The sequence below is a fragment of the Benincasa hispida genome, chromosome 9, assembly GCF_027475165.1.
Source record: "Benincasa hispida cultivar pf3 chromosome 9, pf3_genome.v1.1, whole genome shotgun sequence".
Taxonomy (NCBI): Eukaryota; Viridiplantae; Streptophyta; class Magnoliopsida; order Cucurbitales; family Cucurbitaceae; genus Benincasa; species Benincasa hispida.
The window spans coordinates 87628593-87643947 of record NC_143486.1 but is presented as its reverse complement, the minus strand read 5'-3'; positions in this window follow the sequence as shown (position 1 = coordinate 87643947).

Genomic DNA, 15355 nt, shown 5'->3' with positions numbered 1-15355 from the left:
ACGTTGATTACATGCCTGAGCATAGACTTTCCCGATTAACAATTGACCCAGTGCGCTTGACAAGTCTCCTTCTTTATTATAAATGGGCCAAGCCCAAATCTCAATTTCACGACAAAGAAATAAATATGCGCTTTTATGGTTGTCTTCACAATCTTGTCATTTTATCACTTGGAGACAAAACGACGATCTTGCCTCCCACTACAACAAAACATAATATCTAAGCAAACTCGAAGGCTCAACATAAAATCTATAAAATCATGAAAATATCACAATAGAAAACCATCAGAAGATAACTGACTGATGAAAATTGGTTGTCACTTCTATTGACTCAACTACACTTCTGTACCTACCACTTGCAGCTTTAACTAGCATCTATCATCTTTTTGATCTTTTAACAATACTAAACCGACATCTGTACAGTTTGGAATTTATGTGGCCAACTGCCACTACTTGGGATCCTAACAAGAGTTTCCATTGACGATTGTCGAACTCACAACTGTAACCTTCATCATCCAACTTGCCAATAAAGATGAGATTTATCTTAATCCTAGGCATAAGTCTGAAATCTCGTAGTAACTTTTCTCCAAACTTTATCTTCGTATTAATGTTCCAAATTCCAATGATTTTGAAAACTGTTCCATTCCCCGTTCAAATATAGAAATCGAATCATAATATTAAAGCTTAGTTTTATATTTTTTTTTTAGTTAATTCATTTTAGACTTCTTGTAACTGGTTCTCAAGTTGTACAACCAGCTATATTAGTTTTTAACCAATATAACCGGCTGTACAGGTTACCAAAAAAACCAGTAGTCTCAATCTTGTATAAATTGGCTTTTAGCCATCATATTTGATTCATTAATAAGAATGTCACATTGAGTTTCTTAGATCTTCTCCATTAATTGGTATCAGAGTATTTTTTATCCAACGCGCATTCTCTTCCCTAGATCAACCTCAAATGGAAGTGGAAGTCTCCTCTTCAACGAAAACATGGAGAATTGAATGAATTCGGTAGAAATGTTCATGAATAACATCAAGAATTGGGAGACTTACGGAAGATGATGGCACAGATGTTGCAACGTTTGAACTTCCAAAATCCAAGGGATACACTCAGGTTGCAAATTCAAGAACCCCAAAAGAACAAAGAGGGCTGCAATCAATGAAACCATTCAAGAAAGACAGACATTTAAAGCTACTGGGCAAAATATCGATCAAGCTGAGGCAAGATTTTAAGAAAGAGTCCAAGAACCATTCAAGAAACAGGGCATAACTAATGTGCTTGTCCAAAATTATCCTAAAGAACGCAATTTTCAAGCAAGAAGCGTCATTGACAACCAAGAATTTGATCCCATGAGATGCAGATGCCCGGATAATATGATGCAAGATTCGAGTCTTCAGATGAAGTTGAAACTTTCAATTTGAAAATCAAGAAAGAATGAGAAATCGGTTAGGCATGCAACAAGATTTTCAAGAACGCCAAGATTACAGGATGAAGGCTGATCTTCCAAGTTTTAATGATAGAATGGCTGTGGAAGCTTTCCTAGATTGGATCAAAAAGGTGGAAACCTTCTTCGAATATGCCAACACACCTGAGGACAAAAGGGTCAAGTTAGTGGCCTTTAAATTTCAGAGAGGAGCTTCGGCGTGGTGGGACAATTGGAGACAAATAGAAGGTATTATGGCAAACCACCAATCAAATATTGTCCTAAGCTATTACGGTTGATGAAGAAAAGATTCCTACCCCTCAATTACCAACAATTTCTATACAATCAATATTAATTGTGCAACAACTTACGTCAAAATTCATTCTTGGATTGTGAGAAGAAGTCAAATAGGTCGTCAAGTTTCATCTAATGGCTTAATTGGGTGATGTTATTACACTAGCCACTACTTATGAGGAGAGTGCTAAAATGAAACAACCTAAAATATATCAAAGAAGACAGTCTTGAGATCGACAACAAAATGTCTCTTAAAGCCCAATCGAGCAAACAAAATATTATTACTAGGGATCCACTTCTAATTGGCAAATCAAGAAGGACGACTCTAATGCTAACCAACTTCTATTCGAGTGTCTGATAGTAACATTACCAAAAGGACCCCAAATCCTTATAATCAACCAACTTTAGGGAAGTGCTACTATTGTGGACAACAAGGTCACCTATGTAATGAGTGCCCCTAATGTAGAACCTTGGCAATTCAAGAAGATGATACCCAAGAAGAAGCCAAATTTGAAGAAAACACCACTGATGAACTTGCTTACATACAATTGGATGATGGTGACTAACTATCTTGTGTTCTCCAATGGATTTTAATAACTCCAAAGGTTGAAAACAACTCCTAAGGCATGCCCTTTCCGCATAAGGTGTCCAATCAATGGAAAAGTATACCAAGTGATTATTGACAGTGGGAGTATTGAAAATGCTCCCCATCTCAGATTTACCTCTTTCACTTAAAAGGAGATGTGCAGACAACAAATACAACTTTTTTGAGATACTTATTGTCTGCCTTGGCTTGTTTTACTCATGACTAGAATTAACTAACCTCAAAGTTTGGTGTCCGATTTTCTTTAGAACTCCCAGGATCGGCTAAATATTCCTCGGTACCCATGTTTTCTTACGATAGTTTCGGAGCTTCAATTCAATAATTTCGGCCCATAAAAACTTAGTTAACTTCCATAAAGCTTTAGAGGGGTCTTAAAATTAACTTATCTTCAAATTTGAAGCCTTGAATCAACCTCTAATTGCACGAATTGGCCAAAAATCTGAGAAGCCCCTATTCTCGTCCAACTTCAATCGCCACTGATTTTCTTCTTTTTCTTTGCTTTTACAGCCACGAGCCTCAGGTGTACACATCTTTCGGGCTTCTTCTTCCACTATCCTTTAGTTTTGCTTGGTTTTCCCTTAGTAAACACCCTTCAAATACCCTTAATCTGATTCTTATTTCTTCCCATTTTTTAAGTCGACTAACACCCCAAATTCCAACTTCCAACTTCCTTGACTAACTGCCAACACCTGCTTTAGACTACCCACGTCCCTAGTTAATTAATTTTCCACCTTTTGTAACCCAATCACAAAATATGATGAAGACAACTCAAATTTGTCAAAAAAAGAAAAAAAAAACCATCAATTTCCCTTTTCTCTCTCTCTCATGAGTCTATACCTCTTCCATGACTTATTGTTTTAATTACAACTCAAGTAAAGCCCAACAGGCCTTAAACATCCAAACGTTACAATTGAAACTTGAAATTTCCCAAAATTCACTATTTTTTCAAAATTGTTGACTTTGACCATTGACCATTGACCACTGACTTTGACTATTGACTATTGACTTTGACTTTGTTCCGAGCATACTTACTTCACCCACAAATGTCCTACATAATCTCAATTCGGTTCGTTACCCTCAAAGTATTCTTTGGGCCTTTACAAATTCCTTTCTCCTTGAAGAAGATGTTGACTTCAATTTCTTTAATTTTCAAGTAGATATATCTTATCCAAAAGTTCCAAATTAACTTTAGTCTCAAGTTCAAAAGTTTGATTTCGACCTATAAGTTTTCTAGTAGTTCCAACAAAAGGAAGAAAAAGAGGAGAGAGCTAAGGTTTACTAGGTTCCTAACTTGTAAATTGTTAAGGTCATCCTCAAAGTTCAACTAAGGTCGTCTAGAGATGAACAAGACCATAGATATTCCAAACTTGTAACTTACCAACCTTAAATTCGAATCATCTTGGGATGGACTAATCCCAACATACGAAGCTTATCTCCATAGAGCTTTACTAGGTTCCTAGGTTAACCCATATTTCAGCTTTAAATCCCAATACATGTTTGGCTTCGTGTTAAGTCATACTTCAGCCTCGGAGATCCTCCATCGGTCTGACTCCTAGTTAAGCTATATTTCAATATTTCAGTCTCAAAGTCAAGTTCTTGTTGTCATAGGCCCAGAAAATAGATCAAAAGATTCTTCAACCATCCTATGCGGTATAACATCCGAGTTAAGCTTCCTTTCAGTCTTCTACCAAAGTGTTGTGTTATTTTAACGTGCCCTGGTCACAGAACACCTTATTTATTTCCTAAGGCAAATCTTCTTATTTCTCAGTCTGTCAGGAGTGTTTCCAGGTCCTTCAGTCCTAATCCTTCTTGGTTTCACACCTTTGAACAATCCGATTGAGGAATTGTTCTTCTATCCTGAGGATGACTTGATTCATCCCTACCCTTCTTACCATGTTTTCAAGTAGTGTTGTGAGTTTCGGCATTGGGTTGCTTGCTAGGTTTGCCACGATTCATGTACTAAATGACACACCCAATGATATGGCCCTTTTATCTAACCCATGTAACAACTATCTGCTGACATTCCTGATGTAGTCTCAATGCTTCTAACTTCCCAACTCAACCCTTGCCCCTCTAAAACCTTGCTCGGACATGAACTAGTCCCCAGGTTTCCTTAACCTGTAACCCTAGGTTTTAATAACCTTATTTTATTCCCAACTTTCTAATTTCCAAAACCTATGTTCTTAACTCGTTCAACCCCTAGTTTTTTCCTCAAAATCTAGTACTCTAGGTTTTTATAACTTGACAGATTCTCTAAAGTTTTCATAAACCTGACTTCCCAAGGTTTTCATAAACTTGTAAACCTAGTTTCCAAAGTCTATACTTTAACCATACCTTCCACCACATAACCCTCAGATTTCCTTAAAACCTTTACTCTAATACCAACTTGTCACACCCTCTCCCAAATTTACTTCTTTCACCTAGAAGGAGGCATGAAGACAACAAATACCACCTTTTTGTGATACTTACTGTTCGCCTTGACTTGTTTTACCCATTACTAGAATTAAATAGCCTCAAAGTTTGGTCATCTGATCTACTCTAGAACTCCCAAAATTAGCTAAACATTCCTTGGTACCCTTGTTTTTCGACGAGCAATTTCAAGGCTTTAAATAAACAATTCCAATAAAAACTTAATTAACTTCCATAAAGCTTTAGAGGGATCTTAAATTTAACTTACCTTCAAATTTGAAGCTTCGAATCGACCTCTAACTTCACAAATTAGCCAAAAATCCGAGCAGCCCCAATTCTCATCCAACTTCGGCCACCACTGATTTTCTTCTTTTCCTTTGCTTTTCTAGCCACAATCCTCAAATGCAGACCTCCGTCAAGCTTTTCCTTCAACTCTCTTTTAGTTTTTCTTGGTTTTCTCTCATAAAACATCATCTAAATACCCTTAAACTGATTCTTATATCTTCCTCTTTTTAAAGTCGAGCAACACCCCAAATTCCAAATTCCAACATCCTTGACTGATTACCAACACCTGCTTCAAATTACCTACTTCCTTAGCTGATTAGTCATTCATCTTTTGCTAACCCAATCACAAAATTTGACGAAGACAACTCAAATTTGTCAGAAAAAAACCCCATCAATTTCCCTTTTCTCTCTCCCTCAGGTCTACACCTCTTCCTTGACTTATTCTTTTATTTCCAGCTCAAGCTAAGCCCAACAAGCCTTAAACATCCCAAAATTACAATTAAAACTTTGATATTTTACAAAATTCACTATTTTTTTTTAAATGTTGACTTTTATTTGACTTTGACCTTTTACCATTGACCACTGACTTTGATTGTTGACATTGGCTTTGTCCCGAGCAGACGTACTTTAACCACAAATTTCCTACACAATATCAATTAAGTTCTTTACCCTCAAATTACTCCTTATGCCTTTACAAATTCCTCTCTCCTTGAAAAAGATGTTGACTTCAATTTCTTTTATTTCCAAGTAGATATATCTTATCCAAAAGTTCCAAATTAATTTAGTCTCGAGTTCACAAGTTTAATCTCGATTTATAAGCTTTTCAGTAGTTCCAAGAAAAGAAAGAAATAGAGGAGAGGGCTTACAGCCGAACCACATCTGAATCGTACAAGATCAAATAGATTACAAAGAAAGAAGAAATCGTTATAAAAAAACTGCACTGTGCCTTTATCAATAGGCAACCTGTACCAAGACCAAATTGTATGTGATATCCTCAAAATGGATGTATGCCACATTTCTTTTGGGACGATCATGGCAATAACAACAATCATTCCATAATAGACATGACAATACATATGAATTTAGCTGGATGGGTGAGAAAGTCGTCCTCCTTCCCCTCGGTAAACATACTATCACAAGTAAGGTACCTTCTTTTATCAACAAACAACTTTTTCTATTATCTCCAGGTAAAGAGCTCTTATATTCCAAAGAAAAATCTCTCTTAGCATTTTTAGTTAAACAAGATCCTTTTGAATCCTTAAACATTGAAAATATAAAACCATGTGAATCTAACTTGCTAAAAGAATTTCCCTCCCTTTAGAAGAACCTAAACAATTACCTCCCCTATGAAATATTTAACATCATACAGATTTGATACCGGGTTACCCTATCAAACTTGCCCCATTATTATATGAGCCTTAAGGAGTATGAAGCACTACACACTCAACTACATAGTCTCTTAGAGAAATGGCACATACAACCTAACCTAAGCCCATGTGTCATGTCATCTTTACTTCACCCAAAAAAAAAAAAAAAAAAAATGGCTCTTGGCAACTTTGTGTAGATAGTAGGGTAATTAACAAAATCACTATTAAATATAGGTTCCCTATCCCATGGTTATTAGATTTATTGGACCAATTAGGAGGAGCATCAATCTTTTCTAAAATATATCTAAGAAGTGGATATCACCAAATAAGGATAAGACCCAAAAACAAATGAAAACGACATTTAAAATGAATGAGGGAATTTTTGAATGGTTAGTCACGCCTTTTGGCCTCTCAAATGCTCCAAGCACCTTTATGTGCCTATTGAACCAAATCTTACTCTCTCTTACTTGAGTAAGTTTGTAGTAGTATTCTTCAATGATATTTTAATTTACAGTAGTAATCATGAAGCACACATTGAACAATTATATACTATTTTTGAGTGCTAAAGGAAAATGTTTTGTATATAACTTTAAAAAATGTTCTTTTCTTCAAAATCAGCAATACTTTCTAGGATTTCTAATTAGTTCTAGCGAGTTGGAGTAGACCCTAGAAAAGTTGAAGCTATTTTAGATTGGCCACAACCTCAATCCGTGAAAGTAATTCAAAGTTTTTTAGGATTAGCACCATTCTATAGGAGATTTATTAAAAAATTTAGTACCATTGCTAGCCCATTAATTGTGTGTTTAAAAGCCAAAATATCTTTCACTTGGGGTGATGAACAAACTAATAGCTTTCAAGAACTGAAAAAAGCATTAAGTACAACTCCAGTCCTAGAATTTTCAAATTTCCTAAAACCATTTGAAGTCTTTGTAGATGCATCTGGCACAAGGATAGGAGTTATCCTTAGTCAAGATAAACACCGCATCGAGTTGTTTAGTGAAAAACTAAGCGTCTCTAGGCAAAAATGGCCAACCTATGAGCAAGAACTTTAATTCTTACTTTGAGCACTAAAATAGTGGGAACATTGCCTCATTGGAAAAAAATTTACTTTATTATCTAACCATTTTCCTTTAAAATTTTTGCAATCTAAAAAATCTATTGGTCGCATACATGCTAGATGGATACAATTTCTTCAAAGGTTCGACTTTGTCATGAAACATGCTACAAGTAACACTAAAAAAGTGGTTGATGCTCTAAGTTGTAAAGGTACACTTCTAACTCTACTTAAAGGAGAAATTATAGCTTTTAATCATATCATTGACTTATACCCTACTAACCCCGATTTTAAAGAAATGTGGTATGTTTGTTTTAATCACCTTTCAACTAATGATTTCACATTTTTTTTATGGATCCTTTTAAAAAATGGAACTTTATGCATCCCACACTGTAAACCCTAAAACTTGTTCTCCTAAGTACTTATGCTTGAGTTTTATTTGATGTTTAATGTTTATGGTTCTTAACTTAATTGTATAACATGTTATGAATGTTGTTGGTATGTAAAAGTATAAAAGAGAGAAAATATCCTAAGTGTTAGGAGAAGGGGCTCTCGAGTGGTCTGAGAGACACCCAACACCTAGTAAAAATTTCAGGAAAGTGTATGTAAAGGGAAGCTAGGCATGAAGTAGACTATGGCAAGGAAATTTCCTAAGTGTTGGGGTATCGGGAGTGAAGGAGCTAAGCTTAGAGGTGGAGGAATTTTCTAGGTATTGGAATTAGAAGCTCTTAGAGGGAAAGGATAACTCTCAACATTTAGAAGAATATTGGAAGCTTGTGGGGTAAGTAAGTCATGCCATATGTTGAAGGGCCTAAGGCAAGAGAATTAGCTAAGTTTTGAAGGAAGGGAAAACCGTGCACTCAGGGCCTAATGTTTAAAGGTTAGAGTTGGGATGTCGAGCATTAGTGTTGGTGGTAAATAGAAAGAGGCGGGCATTGGCCTCATTAAAGGTTAGATTGGTTAAGGGAGACGACAGGCGAGCACAACCATCAGATGCCAAGGCAAGGCATTGGGCGTGGAGCCATGAGGTAAGTATTGGCTGCAAGGAACAAAGGTTAGTAGCAAGGTGTGGTGCTGCTTGTAGCCTTGTAGGCATAGGCATAAGTGGGCAACTTAGCATGAGAGGTGCATTTGTCCATTGAGGTTAGTTGGGACATTAGCTAGGCGGACAAGGCACTAAGGAAAAAGCGCCTATGAATGGTCATGAGGGTAATGGTTGTGCATGCGTCGGCTGATAGAGGGTTGGTGTAAACACAAGCCTTATGCATTGAGGTGAAGAAGAAGAGTTTAGCTTAATCACTTGGTTAGTGTGTTAAGTGGCGTCATTTGAAGCCTTAAACATGAGTTAGTGGCCTAGGTGTCATCAGATTAAGCTGCTTGGTCATGCAAGCGTCGGTATAAATATGAGTTATGGAAGAAATAACTAGTTTTGCCCAATTTCCTCATGCCAAGGCTGTATATTTTCATCTAAAATGTGCTTCAATCAGTGGTGAAGAGAATCTGAGGCTGACAAGAGGAAACTCCCACGAATTTATGTTGAAAACTTGAAGAATCTGAAGAGTGTTCCAAATTTCTAGTTCTCTCGAGTAAGCTAAAGAGATTAAAAAATTTTGAGCTCGTCAAGTGGAATTGGAAGGTAGGTAAGAAAGTTAAGATGTTTAGAAAGAAGTTCTTAGAAGGAAATTTTGTAGGATAATGTCTATGGATGAACAAGCAGACAGCTGCAACCGAGGAGTAAGCAAGCAGCTTGACAAGGCTGGATAACGTGTGAGTGTGCGTGGGCGTTAGCAAGGGGGTGCCAAAGTGAGTCGTTGAGGTTGAGCAGTGCGCATGTGCAAGGTGAGGTGATGAAGCTATGCGGTGGGAAAGTGCCACCGCAAAGTACACGTGAGATCTAACGCCCATCGAGTGCCCAACGCCTAAAGGGTATATGTTTATCCTAACGCCTACCCAAGTTGTCTATGTGCATGTACCTTGTGACCAACTAGCCGAGTAGCATACTGAGCAGCTAAGTGTTAAAGCCAGGTGTTGGTAAGCTTGTAAAGAAGATTCCAAGTGAAATGTTAAGCCAAAATACTAGAGTTAAGCCCAAAAGGGAGTCAATGTTGTTAACCAAAGGAATTTACCTATGTCATAGGGAAAACACAAGTAGGAGAAGCCTATAACCCTTGGGGATAGTACAAGACAGTGAGTGACTAAGTTTTAATAAGGATTTTCCTTAACATAATTTCCATGACTTATGCTATATGCTTTCTATGATGGTTGTAATGCCTGCTTTGACATAAGGAAACCTATGTTGTTGGACGCATGGTCTTTCTCTTGTAAAGATTAGGGCTTTATGTAAAACGAAGCATGCATTTTTAGTAACCTTTGCGCCAAAGTTTCTAAGTATGTTTATCTAATTCAAAGCATGTTTTTAAGTTCCAAAGTATGACAAATCTTGAGAGGAATTTTATGAAGCATGCTGAAGTTTTTATGATTGATACCATACGTTGATAAAGCATTCCTTAAAGCTGAATTATTTCTCATGACTATACTATTACTATGTTATGTTTTCAATGGAATTCTTAATACTTGAAATACTATGATTTTAACCTAAAAGCATGTTTTAAATGTTTTTATCAAATAAACCTGATACTCAAGGAGATGAAGATATATCTGGGTCCCCTGATACCTAAGGAGATTACGGTATCTAGGGCACCATATTAATGTTAATACAAGCCTTTGGGGCATATCTACGTGCACATATAATTATTATCATCGATGTTGAATGTATTGAGATTACTCTACATCAGCTAAGGTAATTGATATTGAATGATTGAGCAAAAAGGGCTCTCCCTCAACTAAAGCAAAGTAGTATGGTTGTTTTTCAAGCAAAGCAACGATGATTGAGATTTTCAGGGTTTTATATACTCACAAAAATGTTTTATTCTTTGTGAAAATAGTACTATTTCTTAACCCTGAGTCATAGAAACACATGTTTATTTAGTAGACTATGTTTTCTTACCATGTTCTTGGTGTAAGTATGTTTTGAAAAGAATGTCACTCACTGGGCATTTATACTCACACTTTCAAATATTTGCACTCCCTCAGGTAGCGGTCAATTCCCCGAAACCTAGTTGATCTACCACTCTGCCACAAGCTCAAATATCTCAGAGAACTAGAAGTTTAGGTGGTCCATCATGTTTGTTTAAGTTTTAAGACGCTTTTGTACATAGTAGTGGGAAAGGTAGAACCCTAGGTGGTACTATTGTAGTATAAACTTATGTAAAGTTGTTTTGGTTCGGTATATAAGTGGTGAATGTTTCCATTTGATAATGAAGTTTGTATGCCTATGAGTCTGGATAAGAATATATGGAATGTACGTTACATATGTTTGTTAATTGTTTATGAGATCCAACAGGGGCAATGGAAACAGGTCTCAGGAATAGGTTAGGCAGTGGGTGTCATAAGAGGGATCTACTATCTTTACACCTCTTTCCAGGTTAAGAAGGGAGTTTGGGAGAGGGTGTGTCACACACACTTCATTAAGAGAAACACTTTTAAAAGAAGCCCATTCGAGTGGGTTAGCTGGACATTTTGGTAGGGACAAGACTCTAAACCTCCTTTCATCTAAATTTTACAAGCCCTAATTGAAAAAAGATGTTGCCAATTTTGTTAAAAGATGTTTCATATGCCAAACTTCAAAGGGTTCTAGTTCCAACTAAGGTCTTTATTCACCATTACCAATCCCAAAAAATATTTGGAAATATTTATCAATGGATTTTATTTTTGGTCTACTTAGAACCCAACGTGGCTATGATTCCATTTTAGTTGTAAAAAATGGCACATTTTTTAGCTGTAAAAAAGAGTAATTATGATTTTAATGTTGCAAATTTATTATTTTTTAGGGAAATTGTTCGACTCCATGGAATTCTCAAAAGCATAGTTTCAGATAAAGACATAAAGTTTATGAGCTTTGGAGATCCTTGTGGAAAAAATTCAACATTAACCCTTATTTTTTTAGCTCCACAAGTCATCCACAAATAGATGGACAAACATAGGTCACCAATCGAACACTTGGTAATCTTCTAAAATGCCTAAGTGGAGACAGACTTCGCCAATGGAACCTTGCTCTTGCATGAGCATAGATATCATTATTATTTATTCGTCAATTTGTACCAGATTCATCACTTGGTAAGTGGAGACACACTTGGTAATCAGTTGTTCATTCAGATGAGTGATTACTATTTTTTGTGTTACTCTCAACATAGGCATAGACATCATTATTATTTATTCGTCAATTTGTACCAGATTCACTATTTCTTCTTCAGTTTCAACTAGATATACCTCCTATTTCTTTTTCTAATCATCTTCTAATTTCTTACACAGGTTTTTGAAGTGATCCTTCTTACGATAGTAAAAAAAAACACTCTATCTCCTTTATATTACTGCTACTCGACTCATCATTTTTAGACTTTATAGTCTTTACCTTAAGTCACCACTAAAGCGGAACCTACAATAAATTCTTTACTACTGTCTTTCTTACGACTTTCTTCATATAGCTAAATCTCAAATCCCTAAAAACTTTAATGTGTTATCCTCAATTGAATTATACACTTGAATTTTCACGGTCTCCCAACTATCAGGTAAAAATATTAAGAATTAAATAGCATACACCTCATCAGTAATAGGAATTAACAGAAGCATCCTCAGCCATTTGCATGTTGAAATACTTCTTAAGAAGATAAGTCGTGGCAGATGGTTTCTCATACATGTATGTAAGCGCTTCCATCAACTTCATTGCATTTGTAACATCCTGAATTTCGGGAAAATTTAAGTTAGTTATCTAAAATTATTGAGTTTTAATTTCTCTTTCATTTTTGGAAATTGGGATTAAATTGAAATGATTGAAAATATTTTATTGGTTAAATTGAATTTAATTGATTAGATATTCGAACTAATTATCTTGAAAATATTGAATTTTGCCTCCCTTTGATTTGTATTTTGGAGCCAACTTAAAAGATAATTAATTTTATGTGGTTTAAATTGATTTAAATATTTGAAAGGATTTAATTTGTATCAAGGATTTTATGCCATTTAATTCTGGTTTTTGAAGCTTAAGTTAAGGTAATTTGATAAGTTAATTGATTTATTAATTTAATTGAATCTTTTGAGATTTTGGAGATATTGTGATAAAAATTTTTATTTATTTTTTAAAAATTTGAAAAAAAAATGAAAGAATTGAGCTTTTTCGAAATTAAAGGAGAGTGAAAAGAGGCAGAAAATCGAAGAGAAAGCAATTCGATTTTTCAACGATAGCTTACACAAAATTGTTGATTGTTGAAGTTTGAACCATTGGATCGTGTTGAAATTTGGTCAGCCTGTTTGGGACGTATAGAGTTTCATTTTGAACGGTTGGATAATTGTTTGAAACTCTGGTTTGTCCGTAATCACTGCTGAATAGAATCAAAGGATTTTGAGGTGTTGTTCATCAAATTTTAGATCAATTTCGGGACAATTTTGGGTAAATGTTTCTTTCTTTTTTGGAATTTCTTGGAGATTTATTTTTGTCCACTAAGGTTTTGGTCTGGATTGATTAACCCATAATATTGGAATTCTAGATTCAAGATTTGGAGAATGTTGGCTTGATCACCATCGAGTGTTAAGGACCATATGGGTGATTTTTTTAAGTGAGAATCAAATTTTGGAATCCTTCTGGGCCTTGATATAATCACTGTAATGTGGGTTTTAATGCCTATTATAGAATGTGCAAAGGATTAAATTATTGTTCGAAGCTTTGGAGTGAGTTTAGGTTGAGCCACTATTTGGGTTAAGCGGTTTGGAGACGTTTTAAGGTGAATATGTGTTTTAGGATTAAATTTTATGTGTTGAAGTAAATTTTGGTTTATGCATAGGGTTTGATTCAAGAATTTGCATTGGTGAGGATAGATAGGTTTGCTTGTTATTTGGACTTGCTATTTGAGGTAAGTAACTACTATTGGAACCGTCCATGTGCCAGGAGATAAATTTAAGATTTATTATTTGAGGATTCTAAGACTGTTTACATCAAATTGCATGAGGATAAATAAGTTGATCTTGATTATGTTTTAAAGCATGTTATGAGTGCCAGTATGAATCAAGTTACCTTGTTATTATGAATTACTAGATGAACATTGACATGATGCTATGTATTTACATGTTGTGAGACTATGTTTTATCATGCATGTTATGATTATGATAGTGGTAGTTACCCCACCCGTAATTAGTTACCCACTAGAGGTTCGTGTCTCCTTCGGGATTCACCAGAGGTTTGTATTTCCTTTGAGATTCACCAAAGGTGGTGATCTGTTTCGATTTATGTTTCTTTTAGGATTCACTAGAGGTTTGTGGGTACACCTAATCTACAGTAGTGTGGGTGCAACTAACGACTAGTTAGCCATCCCATGGAAAGTAAAGGTTTATGCATGTCTCACTAGAAAGTAGCATCTAGAGGACAGATGCTTAGCCTAACCCCAGTAGTGGAGTTACTTATTGAGTATTTTATACTCATCATTTCTTACATTATGTTTTTCAGGTAAGAGCAAGGACGTACCACGAGTGATAGAAGGAAACCGTGACCGTGCCATTGAGACCAAAGAAATGCTTTCGCTCATGTTTTCATGTTTTAGTGTTTTAAATTTCTAGTCTTGATGTGAGAATTTAGAGTTTCATGGTTGAATTTTTTTTTATTTATCAAACTTCATGAAATTTATTTTGAAAGATTTTTAGTTATCTGGATGTTACAAAAGTATTTATGTAAATAAATTCGTTTGATTTAGTTAAAATTTGTGAGAGGGTCGTTTTGAAGTTTATGCATGTATGAAGTAATGACCTAGCATAAGTCCTAGAAAGTCAGGTCATTACAACATTAGTCTTGTTGGCTACAAGACTAGGAGTTCATTGAAAGACACCCCCTGATGATTACAATTGCTTCTATTAGGGCTAATGTCCTAAATCTCGTGGTTTTGTTGTTTATAAATTATTTATACATGAATTATTTATTTAATAAAATAAAGCGTTATTTTATTTGACATTTAATTTGCATTAACCCAAATCTAATTAGCTAAGATCCTAGGTTATTTAATGTAGCTTAAACATATATGTGGCGACATACAAGTGGATCATATTTAAGTAATAATCTGAATGGTCTATAGTAGATAATTAAGGTTTGGTACCTTATCCTATTGATATTACGGATGCGACATACTTTGTAATTGTTATAATTGTTGTGAAGTGTTGCAAATGATCTAATCTTGATCATTCATACAGAGACATGTGAGTGGAGGTATCCTATATAAAAAGTTTGTATAAGACCAAACCAAAAAAATGATTAGTCTCTATTTATAACACCAGTATTTGAAGAGACTTGCATTTCACTAGAATGACCATAGTGAATTAACCTTAATCCTAAATGAGTTGTGAACTTCTATCTATGAAGGTTTCTTTTGATCTGTATGAATTACTTCCTTAAAGGCTGATTCCAAGTCTTCAATAATGGGCATTTCACCCACTCATTGGCCAGAGAGAGGTCTAGTTTATAGTTGGGCTAGAACTAAATATTCATTAGAGGGATCAATGGTACTTAAAGAGTTAGATGTAACTATAGGGGTAAAATGGTAATTTGACACAATTGCAATTACCAGCAATTTGTGAAGGGTCAACTTACTATTGATTTAGTGTCCTAAATCTCGTTCTTTTTCTAGTTTTTAATTTATAAATATAAATTATTTATTTAATAAAATAAGAAGTATTTTATTTGACATTTAGATAGAATTAACTCAATTCACTAAATTAAGATCCAAGGTTGTTTAATGAAACTTGAACAGTATGTGGTAGACATACAGGAGGATCATGTTCAAGTAATAACCTAAAATGTATGCAGTAGTTAAGGTTGGGTGCC